General features: G+C 39.6%; 1 pseudogene; it reads right to left on the bottom strand.

Annotated features, from left to right (window-relative positions):
- Window positions 1-8,037: 8,037 nt before the first annotated feature.
- On the bottom strand, window positions 8,038-9,955 carry LOC141517245 (caspase-7-like; annotated as a pseudogene).
- Between the last annotated feature and the right edge of the window lie 745 nt (window positions 9,956-10,700).

Here is a 10,700-nt window from a genome sequence, read left to right as displayed (position 1 = left end):
AGTGTCTGAGACCAGATTTGAACCCAAGTACTCCTGACTCCAGGGCCGGTGATTTATCCACTGTGCCACCTAGCTGCCCCTCCACTGGGCTACCTAGCTGCCCCTGTCCTTCATTCTTGAAGAAGACCATGACATCTGGGAGGTGATGCCATGACAAGCACATGAACTGGATTTTAGTGAGGGGATATTGTGCTAAGTCACCAGCCTTACTTTCTCCTCCAGATCCATCTGAATCTGTGGCCAGATAAGAATCAGGGGGATTAGAGATGGCCCTGGATTCAAAGTCCCCTGATTTCAAAATCTCCTGATTTCAAGGCCAGTGCTCTATCCACTGCACCATTTAGCTGTCCCATATGAATGTAATAACATAAGAATATATGGTATATAAATATAATAGAATACTATTTTGCCATAAAAATGATGAAAGGGATCACTTCAGAGAAACCTGGGAAGATTTCTAATGAAGTGAGCAGAACTACAATAATTTATCCAGTAACAACATTGTTAAAGACAAACAATTTTAAAAGATTTAGAATGCAATGGTTATTCATGATTCCAGAGAAACAATAATAAAGAATATTACTCAACTCCTGATATAGAGGTGATAAACTCAGGGTGCAGAATAAGATATATGTTGTTGAACACAGTTAATGTGAGAATCACTTTTATTTGACTATGCATATGTGTTACAAATATTTTCTTTTTCTTTTTTTTTCATTGGGGGAAACATGGGAGAGAAATGCTAGTTGACTGAAAAAAACTTTTTTAATTTTAAAAATTTAGCCATTAAATAGCATCCAGCTCTAAATCTATGAACCTTTGAGTGTTTGAATTCCAGGCTCTCAATAAATCAGAATTCCTTCTAATGGCATGGTCAGATTGTTACCACAAGAGGTCCTCAATTCTCAATAATTCAAGCATTTTCAGTCATATTAAGTATATACCAAGGATACAATGAAAAGTAAAAGACAGTTCTTGATTGGCTCACAGTCTAATAGGGGAGATAATATGCAAACAACTATGAAGAAACAAAATAAACTGAAAATAATCAAAAAGATGCAGAAAAGACTTTTTGGAGGTAGGATTTTAGTTGAAAATTACAAGTGGTGATAGTGTCAAGAGAGATGAAAGCATAAACAAGATTTCACAAAGATAAAATGAACAATCTTTGCCAACAGATTGGATATAGTGGTGGGTGTGGGTGGTATATTTGAGAGTGAAGAATTAAGGATGATACCTAGGTTATGAGCCTTGGAGACCATTGATACTGGTACCCTCAACAGAACTAGGGAAATTAGGGGAAAGGAAGGTTTTGGAGGTGGGGGGAGGAAAATAATGAATTCAGTTTTGGTTATGTTCACTTTAAGATGTCTACAGGACATTCAGTTCATGATGTCCAATAGGCAGTTGGAAATGGGAGTCTAGAAGTCAGCAAAGAGGTTAGAGCTAGATAAACAGATTTGAGAATCATCAGTATAAAGATAATTGAATCTATGAGAAGTGATGAGTAATCAAATGAAATAGTATTGAAGAGAAAAAAAAAGAAGAGAGTTCAGAACAGAGTCCTAGGGAAGACCTCCAAGATTAGAGAACTTGACTTGGATAAAGTCATCCAAAAAAAACCCAAAGAGGAGTAGTTAGATAGATAGGAGGAGAACCAGGAGAGATTAGAGAGAGAAGAGAGTATCAAGGAGAAGAGGCTAATAATGGTGTTAAAGACTGCAGAGAGGTTAAACAGGATTAGGATTGAGAAAAGGACATTAAATCTGACATTTTAGATCTTTAGTAACTTTGAAGAAGATTTGGTTGGCTGGTATGGGTCAGAACCTAGACTATAGAAAGAGAAAAAGAATTAAGAGATAAAATGAGAGGAAAGGAGGTACCTTTTGTAAATGACTTTCTCAAGACCTTTACAAAGCAGAATAGATATGGAATGATAGGTAGGGATAGTGGGAATCAAAAAGGTTTTTTGAGGATGGAGGAAACATGGGAATGTTTATAGTCAGAAGGGAAGCAGCCAGTACACAGAGAGATTGAAATTATGAGATTAGATCCAACCTTTCTAGAGAGCAATCTGGAATTATGCCCAAAAGGCAAAAAAAGGTATTAGACCCCTTTGATCCAACAATACCACTACTAGGTCTATACTTGGAAGAGATCATGAAAAAGGGTAAAAACATCACTTGTACAAAAATATTCATAGAAGCTCTGTTTATGGTGGCAAAGAATTGGAAATTGAGTGAATGTCCATCGACTGGAGAATGGCTGAACAAATTGTGGTATATGTATGTCATGGAACATTATTGTTCTATTAGAAACCAAGAAGGATGGAATTTCAGAGAAGCCTGGAAAGACTTGCATGAACTGATGTTGAGCAAGATGAGCAGAAGCAGAACACTGTACATCCTTACAGCAACACGGGAGTGATGATCAACCTTAATGTACTTGCTCATTCCATCAATGCAATAATCAGGGACAATTTTAAAGTACCTTTGACAGAGAATACCATCTGAACCCAGAGAAAGAATTGTAGAGTTTAAACAAAGACCAAAGTCTATTACCTTTGATTTTTTTTTAAAAAAGTGTCTTATGTACTACATAATTTTGCTGTCTCTAACATTTTATTTTCTCCTCAAGGATATGATTTCTCTCCCAACACATTCAATTTCAATCAATGTACAGCAGGGAAACAATGTACAGGTTATCAGACTGTCTTCTGTGGGGGATGGGGGAGGGAAGGGAGGGTGGGGGAAAATTGTAAAATTCAAAACCTTACAGAAAATGATAGGTAGAAACTACTATTGTATATAATTGGTAAACAAATAAAATATTAATTAAAAAAAGAAATTATGATGTTAAGGATGACCAAAGGGGTAATCTACTGAAGAAGATTGGATGAAATGTGATTATTTTTGTATGCAGAAGAGTTTGCCTTGGTAATAAAGACCACTTCATTATGTAAGATGGGATGAAGTAGGAGATAATGGCAGAAAGAATATGAATGATATGGAAGAGGGGATAAGAAGAAGCTCTTGGAGAATAGTCTTATTTTCCCCCTTATTTCAGAGGCAATATGAGGCACAGTTCTCAGTTGAGAGGGTGGAAGGAAAGATAATCTTGAAAAGTTTGAGGAGGGATAAAAAGATTTGGAAGTTTTACCATAGTGAATGGAGTAGTGAGTTAATTAAGGAGATATAAAAGAGTTGTCTTTTAGCAATAAGGGCCCAATTGTCATTAACATAAATTTTGGGTGCCCCTAGTCCATAGAATTTCATCTACCTTCATTTAACAGCACATGGGTAAGAGAAAAGACTGAGGTTTTGTAGGGGAGGTTTGCTGTTGATAGGAGGGTAAGGTACTCAAGAAGACAATATAGAGCTGCATTGATTAACCAAGGCATCAAGATAGGGAAGGGAAGAGAATATAACCAATGCAGAGATGATGAACTGGGAAAAAATGGAGGAATTGAGAAACTGAAGTCATGGTGTGGGCAAAAAAAATGAGGTTTAGTTGCAAGGTCAAGGTAGAAATGAGAATAGATTGTGAATATGGGGATTTCAGAGTTCATGAATATGGAAGTAGTACATTTGTGGGTGGTGGTAAGATCAAGGATATAACCAGCTATGTGTTTGTCTTAGGTGAATACGAAGGAGTAGGTTTTGGAAAGTGAGTAAGATGGAGAAGTGTGAGATTAGAGGGAGCATCAGTTTGTGTGTTGATGTCCCATAGTATGAGGACAGAAGTTGAGACAGAAAGAAAAACTGAGTCAAGCATTGAACTCATTGAGGAAAAAATACTAATGTCCTAGAACTTGGTTAAAAAAAAAGCAAAACAACAATGAAAACAAAAAAAAACAAATTAGTTACTACAATTTTGATTGGGTAGTATATATGGATTGAGAGAACCTCAAAGGAGAAGTCACTTGAGTGATGCTGGGAGAGGGAAAATCTGAAAATGACAAGGGGGAGAAAGAAGTATTCCAATTCTCTATCTTGACCAGTGAATCAAGGAATAAGTGAATATGCAACTAATGCTGGAAAAGGCAGCCAGAGAGGCTATGTCATTAGGAAGGAACTGGATTTCAATGAGAGTCAAAAGATGGAAGGATTGGGAAGACAAATAATGAAGATTTTTGCCTATGAAAAAGGCAATCCAGAGAACAAAGAAGGAATGAATAGGTTTAGAGTGGGACATTGAGTACATGAGAGGGTTTAGTTCTGGGAAAAGGGAAAAATGGGATTAGGCAATTGGGAACAGGTGATAACGTTTGAATGATGACAGCTATAGGTTAGAATCACTGGCATGAGGAGAATATGACAAGTAGGGAGTTTCTTAATCACTGAGGAATGAGTTTGGGTAGATTTTCATTGTCCATAAAAATTTGGCTTCAGGGTCAGGTCTTCTTAGGGTCTTGGACTTTTGATGACATGGCCTGTTATCATGCCTGTCCTGGAAAACTTCCTTAGTAGAGTTTTCCACAGCTATACTTTCAGTAACATTGAAGGACTCTAATTAAACTTTTGAGAGACAGAACCCACAAAGGGACCCAGTGAGGCAGTTCTCCTACTCAAGGTAACCTGGAAAAGAGCAGAAAGGCTCTGCTCCCCATGGTCAGAGGGGTGGCCCATTGGAGGGGTGGCCTGCCAGAGCGAAAGAACTTCAGCCTCCCGGAGGCAGCCCCAGGGCGCTGGGAGCTGCAGCTCACAGCAGCGGGAGTGTCTCCTGAGCTGCACCCTGAGGAGCACCAAGCACAAAGTGGGGGAACAGCTGGGGACCTCTGCCAGAGCGAGCATGTGGAGCCCAGCCCTCAGGGCACACAGAGAGCAGCTTGGTCTTTCTGCAGCCCAGACCCAGAAACAAAAGCAGGCAGAGCCAGTAAGCAGGAGCCCTCAGGGCATGAGCCCATTGAGCTGAGGGAGGGGAGTGAAGAGAGACTGCAGAGCTCTGTCCTCAGCCCGTGGAACAGGACTCTGGGGCTCTGAACACATTCAGATCCTGATCAGAGTCTAGGCCCCCCCATAGAACAGCAGGCCCCCCCCCACCTCATCCCCGTGGCAGAGGGGGGCGCTTATGGTCATTCACAGACCAGGAGGGAGGACAGAGCCTCACACACTGAGACCCTTGTGGGAGCACCCCAAAAGCTCAGGAAGCACCCCCAAACCAGGCCCAGGCTGGGAAAATGAGCAAGCAGAGAAACAAAAGGAAGACTATTGAGAAATATTTTGCAAATGAGCCCAAGAAGGATCAAAATACTCAGTCTGAAGATGAGGAAGCACAAGCTCCTGCATCTAAAGACTCCAAGAAAAACAGAAATTGGGCTCAGGCTATGACAGAGCTCAAAAAAGACTTTGAAAATCAAATGAGGGAGTTGGAAGAAAAACTGGGAAAAGAAAGGAGAGAGATGCAGGAAAAACATGAAAATGAAGTCAGCAGCTTAGTCAAGGAAATCCAAAAAAATGCTGAAGAAAATAGTATGCTAAAAACCAGCTTAGGTCAAATGGACAAAACAGTTCAAAAAGTTATTGAGGAGAAGAATGCTTTAAAAAGCAAAATTGGCCAGATGGAAAAAGAGATAAGAAAACTCTCTGAGGAGAACAAATCCTTCAGACAAAGAAGAGAATTCAAGGAGATTGATGAATTTACCAGAAATCAGGAATCAATACTTCAAAACAAAAAAAATGAAAAATTAGAAGAAAATGTGAAATATCCCATTGAAAAAACAACTGATATGGAAAACAGACTTAGGAAAGATAATTTAAAAATTATTGGAACACCTGAAAGTCATGATCAGGAAAAGAGCCTTGACATCATTTTCAAAGAATTACTACAGGAAAATTGCCCTGATATTCTAGAAGCAGAGGGCAAAATAGAAATGGAGAGAATCCACCGATCCCCCAGAGAAAGAGATCCCAAAAAACCAACCCCTAGGAATAGTATAGCCAAGTTCCAGAACTCCCAAGTCAAAGAGAAAATATTACAAGCAGCCAGGACACAGTTCAAATATCGTGGAGCTGCAGTCAGGATCACACAGGACTTAGCAGCAACTACATTGGAAGCTCGTGGGGCTTGGAATACAATATACACCGGAAGGCAAAAGAGCTTAGAATGCAGCCTACCCAGCAAGGCTGAATATCCTCTTCCAGGGAAAAAGATGAACTTTCAATGAACCAGGGGAATTTCAAATGTTCCTTTTGGAATGGCCAGAGCTAAATAGAAGGTTTGATCTTCAGATACAGGACTCAGGTGAAGCATGGAGATTGGAGGAGAGGGGGGGAATATGAGGAACTTAATGCATGTATTCCTGCATAGAAAAATGACACTGATAATACTCATATGAACCTTCTCAGTTAATAGAGCAGGTAGAAGGAGCTTTTATAGTTGAAACACAGGAGAAAGCTAAATTTGAAGATAAAATATGGTGTAAAAATGGAGTCAATAGAAAAAAAGGGAAATGGAAAGGGAGAAAGAAAAAGGAGAGGGGGAATAGTCCAAGATATTTCACATAAGATTTTTTTTATTACAATGAGTTATTGCAATGATATGGAAGGGGGGAGGCAAGGGGGAATGAGGGAACCTTTGCTCTCATCAGAGATGGCTAGGAGAGGAAACAGCATATATACTCAATGGGGTATAGACATCTGGAGTAAGGAGGGAGGAGCAGGGGGAAGGGGTGGGGATGTGAATAAAGGAGGAGAGGATGGACCATGGTGGGAGACTGGTCAGATATAACACATTTTCTTTCTTACTTCTTGCAAGGGGCTGGGATTGGAAGGCCTGCCCAGGACCATGGGGTCAGGTGGATGCTGGGCTTAAGGGGTGGTATGGGGGCTCAGGGCTTCTTGGCCCCAGGACCAAGGATCTGTAAGCTGAGCTAGTCAACGACCCTACAGCAGCGTCAGAGTGAAAGCAGAAAGAAAATAGAGTACATGGTAGTGGAGAAATAAGAAATGAGGGAGTTGCGATCAGCAATGGCAACTTTGGAAAAATATGGAAGTAACTTTTGTGATGGACTTATCATAAAGAATGAGATCCACCTATGACAGAGTTGTTGGTGTTGGAACAAAGACTCAAGCACATTTTTTGTCATTATTATTTGGGGGAGGGTGCAGGGCAAGTGGGGCTGGGTGGCCTGCCTGGGGCCACATAGCAGGGTGATCTTTGGGTGTCTGGGGCCGGATTTGGACCCAGGTGCTCCTGGCTCAAGGGCCAATGCTCTGTCTGCCACCCAGCCACCCCTACTATTATTACTATTTTATTTTATTTCGGGTCTTTTTTTTCTTTTTTTTCTTTTTTGGTTTTTGCAGGGCAGTGGGGATCGGGTGGCTTGCATGTCACACGGCTGGGTGATTGTTGGGTTTACGAGGCTGGATATGGACTCGTAGCTCCAGGGCTGGTGCTCCATCCATTGCGCCACCTGGCCATACCTACAATTAATTATTACTATTATTTTTTTAGTTTAATTTTTTCTCTCCCCTTTACTTTTTTCGCCCAAGCAAGTCTATCTATATTCATGGGGGAGGAGGGGTATTTTGTTTACTTGTAAATAAGAATATTTTATTAATGTAAAAAAATTTGTACAAAATGAGAATAAAAAAATAAATTAAAAAAAGAATCTCGAGTTCTTTCAATAAAAGGATAAGGCATTAAAGGATTTGAGTGGGATCTCCTCCTTAAATATTATATAATATTCTTTTACCAGGCAGATAATTTCTCCAACCCCTACCAAGGGACAAAGAAATAGAAACATGCAAGTATAGTCTCCTCATGATCAGAATAATTTTTTTTCCAAGAGTGAAAGCAGCAATTTTATTTGGTAAGGTAGTTATATATTTCTTCCCATGTCTATCAACAATCAAAACTAACAGAGAGGTCACTTTAGTTGTTTGCATCACATTCCACAGAGATTCAAAAGAAATCATCAACAAATTCTTTGCACTTTATTTCTGAATCCTGTAATTACAGTCATGAAACAAAACTATAATTAAAAAATTATAGTCCCTTTGAAAATTTATGAAAGCACCAAGTTTTACTCTGCAATTAAACACTTCTTAAGATTAAAGATTAAACATCAAAACAAATGAGAGGTCTGTTGTTTTCTTTAATGAGAAAAAGCAATAGTTCTTGATTTAAATATCTGTGCTGCAGTTGGTATGTTGTCAAAGAGTTCTTTGGTGAGCATGGAGACTACGCATGGAATCTGTTTCTTCTCATTGAAAGTTGGGTTGTCAGACTGAGATTCAAAGTCCATGGCCACTATGTAGTTCACTCGAGTGAGGATCTGCATAATCTGCAGGCTTTTTCCATGGTCATTCAAGACTGAGCACAGGGCCTGCACAAACCAAGAGCCTTTTCCTGGATTCCTCCATGAAAAGTAACCTGGAACTGTGGAATAGGCAAAGAGAAAATTGGCTTCAACTGGTATCTTGCATCCAGAATTAGCATTTATATCATTTATAGGTCCCGAGTCCGTCTGGATTCCATCATCAAACTCAGTACCTCGGCAAGCCTGAATGAAAAAATAATTTGGGTTTCCCTAAGAGGCTCCTGCATTTATCTCCCCTAAAGTAGACAGTGAGATCTTTTATTGGGATCAGTCCATCTGTCCCATAAATTTGGTCCCCTTCTCTGTGGCTGAGAAGTATACAGGCAAAACAGGCAAAGTTGGAGTGGTCCTCCTGAGAAACTTTTTTTGAGTAGACTCTTCATGTTTTCACAAGAGAGGTTGTTACAGACTAACATGTCAAAGCCTAAGTTTTGGAAGCATTTGGAGAGTCCTCCAGCATCTAAATCTGTGCCGTTCCTTGTGCCCATGCCAGTTCTTTCTTCAAATTGCTTGTTATTTATTATGATGCATTTGCCAATCTTCTTGTAATCCATATTATATTGAAATTTGGGCATAACTCTTCGCTTGTGTTCATGCTGGGATTGGTTTGACTTCTGATGCATTTTTCTTTTTTCTTATTCTCTAGCATTTGATACTTGAACTAGCTCTTCTTCATGGATAAACTTCCATGGCTTTCATGAAATTACTCTCTCCTCATTTTCCTATTAATCAGACTACTCCTTCTTAGTCCCTTTATTGATTTCTTTAGTTTCCTCCTACCCCCTTCCTCCAAACACCAACCATGAATATTATAAATGAACAAAAAAGAAAAACCTGCTGGAGTGAGAGAAAATTGTACCTTTTATTCATGAACCTTGCAAGATGCATCTTACAAGATACAGGTACCTCACTCTTAAGCGTGAGGCAACTGATCAGAATAATTTAAACTGAGAAATAGGTTAACCCAAAATCCACAAAGGGCACTTAGAACCATTAGGATCTTTTCCATTTGATCTTCTCACTAATCTTTGAACAGAATACTCCATCTCTCAAAACCATTCCTGAAATTCTCTCTTGACTTTTACCTCTTGGTTTCACTGGCTTCAAGACTCAGTTCAACCCTTATCTTCTGCAGGAGGCCTTCACAGTCCCCTTCCAAAGTTAGTACCTTCCCTTAGAGACTACTTCCCATTCATACTATATTTATCTTGTAGATAGAGAATTGTTTGTTCATTTGTTTTCTCACACATTACAAGTGATTTCTGGGGCAGCTAGGTAGCGCAGTGAACAGAGCACTGGCCCTGTAGTCAGGTGTACCTGAGTTTAAAATTTGGCCTCAAACACTTAATAATTACCTAGCTGTGTGACCTTGGGCAAGTCACTTAATCCCATTACATTAAATTAAAAAAATAAAATAAAATAAGAAGTGATTTCCCTGAGAGCACAAAATGTTTTTGCCTTTCTTTACATTCTAGTGCTTAACCCAGTGACTGGAATATAACAAGCACCTGATAAATCCTCCTTGGTTGATTAACTTAGGAACCATCTCTTCTTGTGTCTTACTCTATACCAAGCTTGGACAGGAATCAGTGGGAAACAGAAGAAATTGTCCCTGTCTTTGGGAATTCATCCTCTAGTTAAAGAGGCAAGGAGTCACTTCCCCATCTGTAAAATAAAGGCAAAAGGGAGGTATGGTAGAAATGGCACTGGCTCTGGAGTGAGAGAGCCTAGCTTCAAACTCCAGTTCTGACTACCTATCTGATCCTGCACAAGCATAAATGCTTGTCTTCAGTTAATTCACTAAATGATGTTAGTTATGTGGTAGGAGCAATAGCCTAAGGTCCTACCCTATGAAGACTATACTATTTTTCCTTAAGAGATATTGAAAAAAATCTCAAAACTTAACTGAAACAACCTCAAAATTTAATTGGGGCTCAGGGGATTAAAGTTCAAGTCACTGATACGGCTTACTGGTTGTTTAAATACTAAGAAGTTCCTTTAAGAGGAAGCCTCGCCTTCTCCCTCGGGCTTCCATCTGACAAATTGGTATAGCAAACACAGAGACACCCAATTAAATCAAAATGGTAACCTTCCTGTTCTTTCCTTGATGTGGCTAAATTAGCCTCTATTAATTAACTCTTAAATGATCTTTAGGAGTTTCATTTCATTATGGTCTAGAACTTGACCTAAGAAAAGCAGCCTAGAGATCTGGACTACTGCAAGCAAGGTATACTAGAAGACCTCTGAGGCACCTTCTGGATCTAGATCTATAAGCCTACAATCTGATGACAATGAAGACACAACCCTTCTGGACCCCAGTTTCCCCATCTGTAAAATAAAGGAAGTAGTATGGTGTGGTGGAAAAAGTACAGAAGCT

The sequence above is a fragment of the Macrotis lagotis genome, chromosome 1 (genome assembly GCF_037893015.1).
Source record: "Macrotis lagotis isolate mMagLag1 chromosome 1, bilby.v1.9.chrom.fasta, whole genome shotgun sequence".
NCBI lineage: Eukaryota > Metazoa > Chordata > Mammalia > Peramelemorphia > Peramelidae > Macrotis > Macrotis lagotis.
This window is presented reverse-complemented; position numbering and strand designations above follow the sequence as displayed.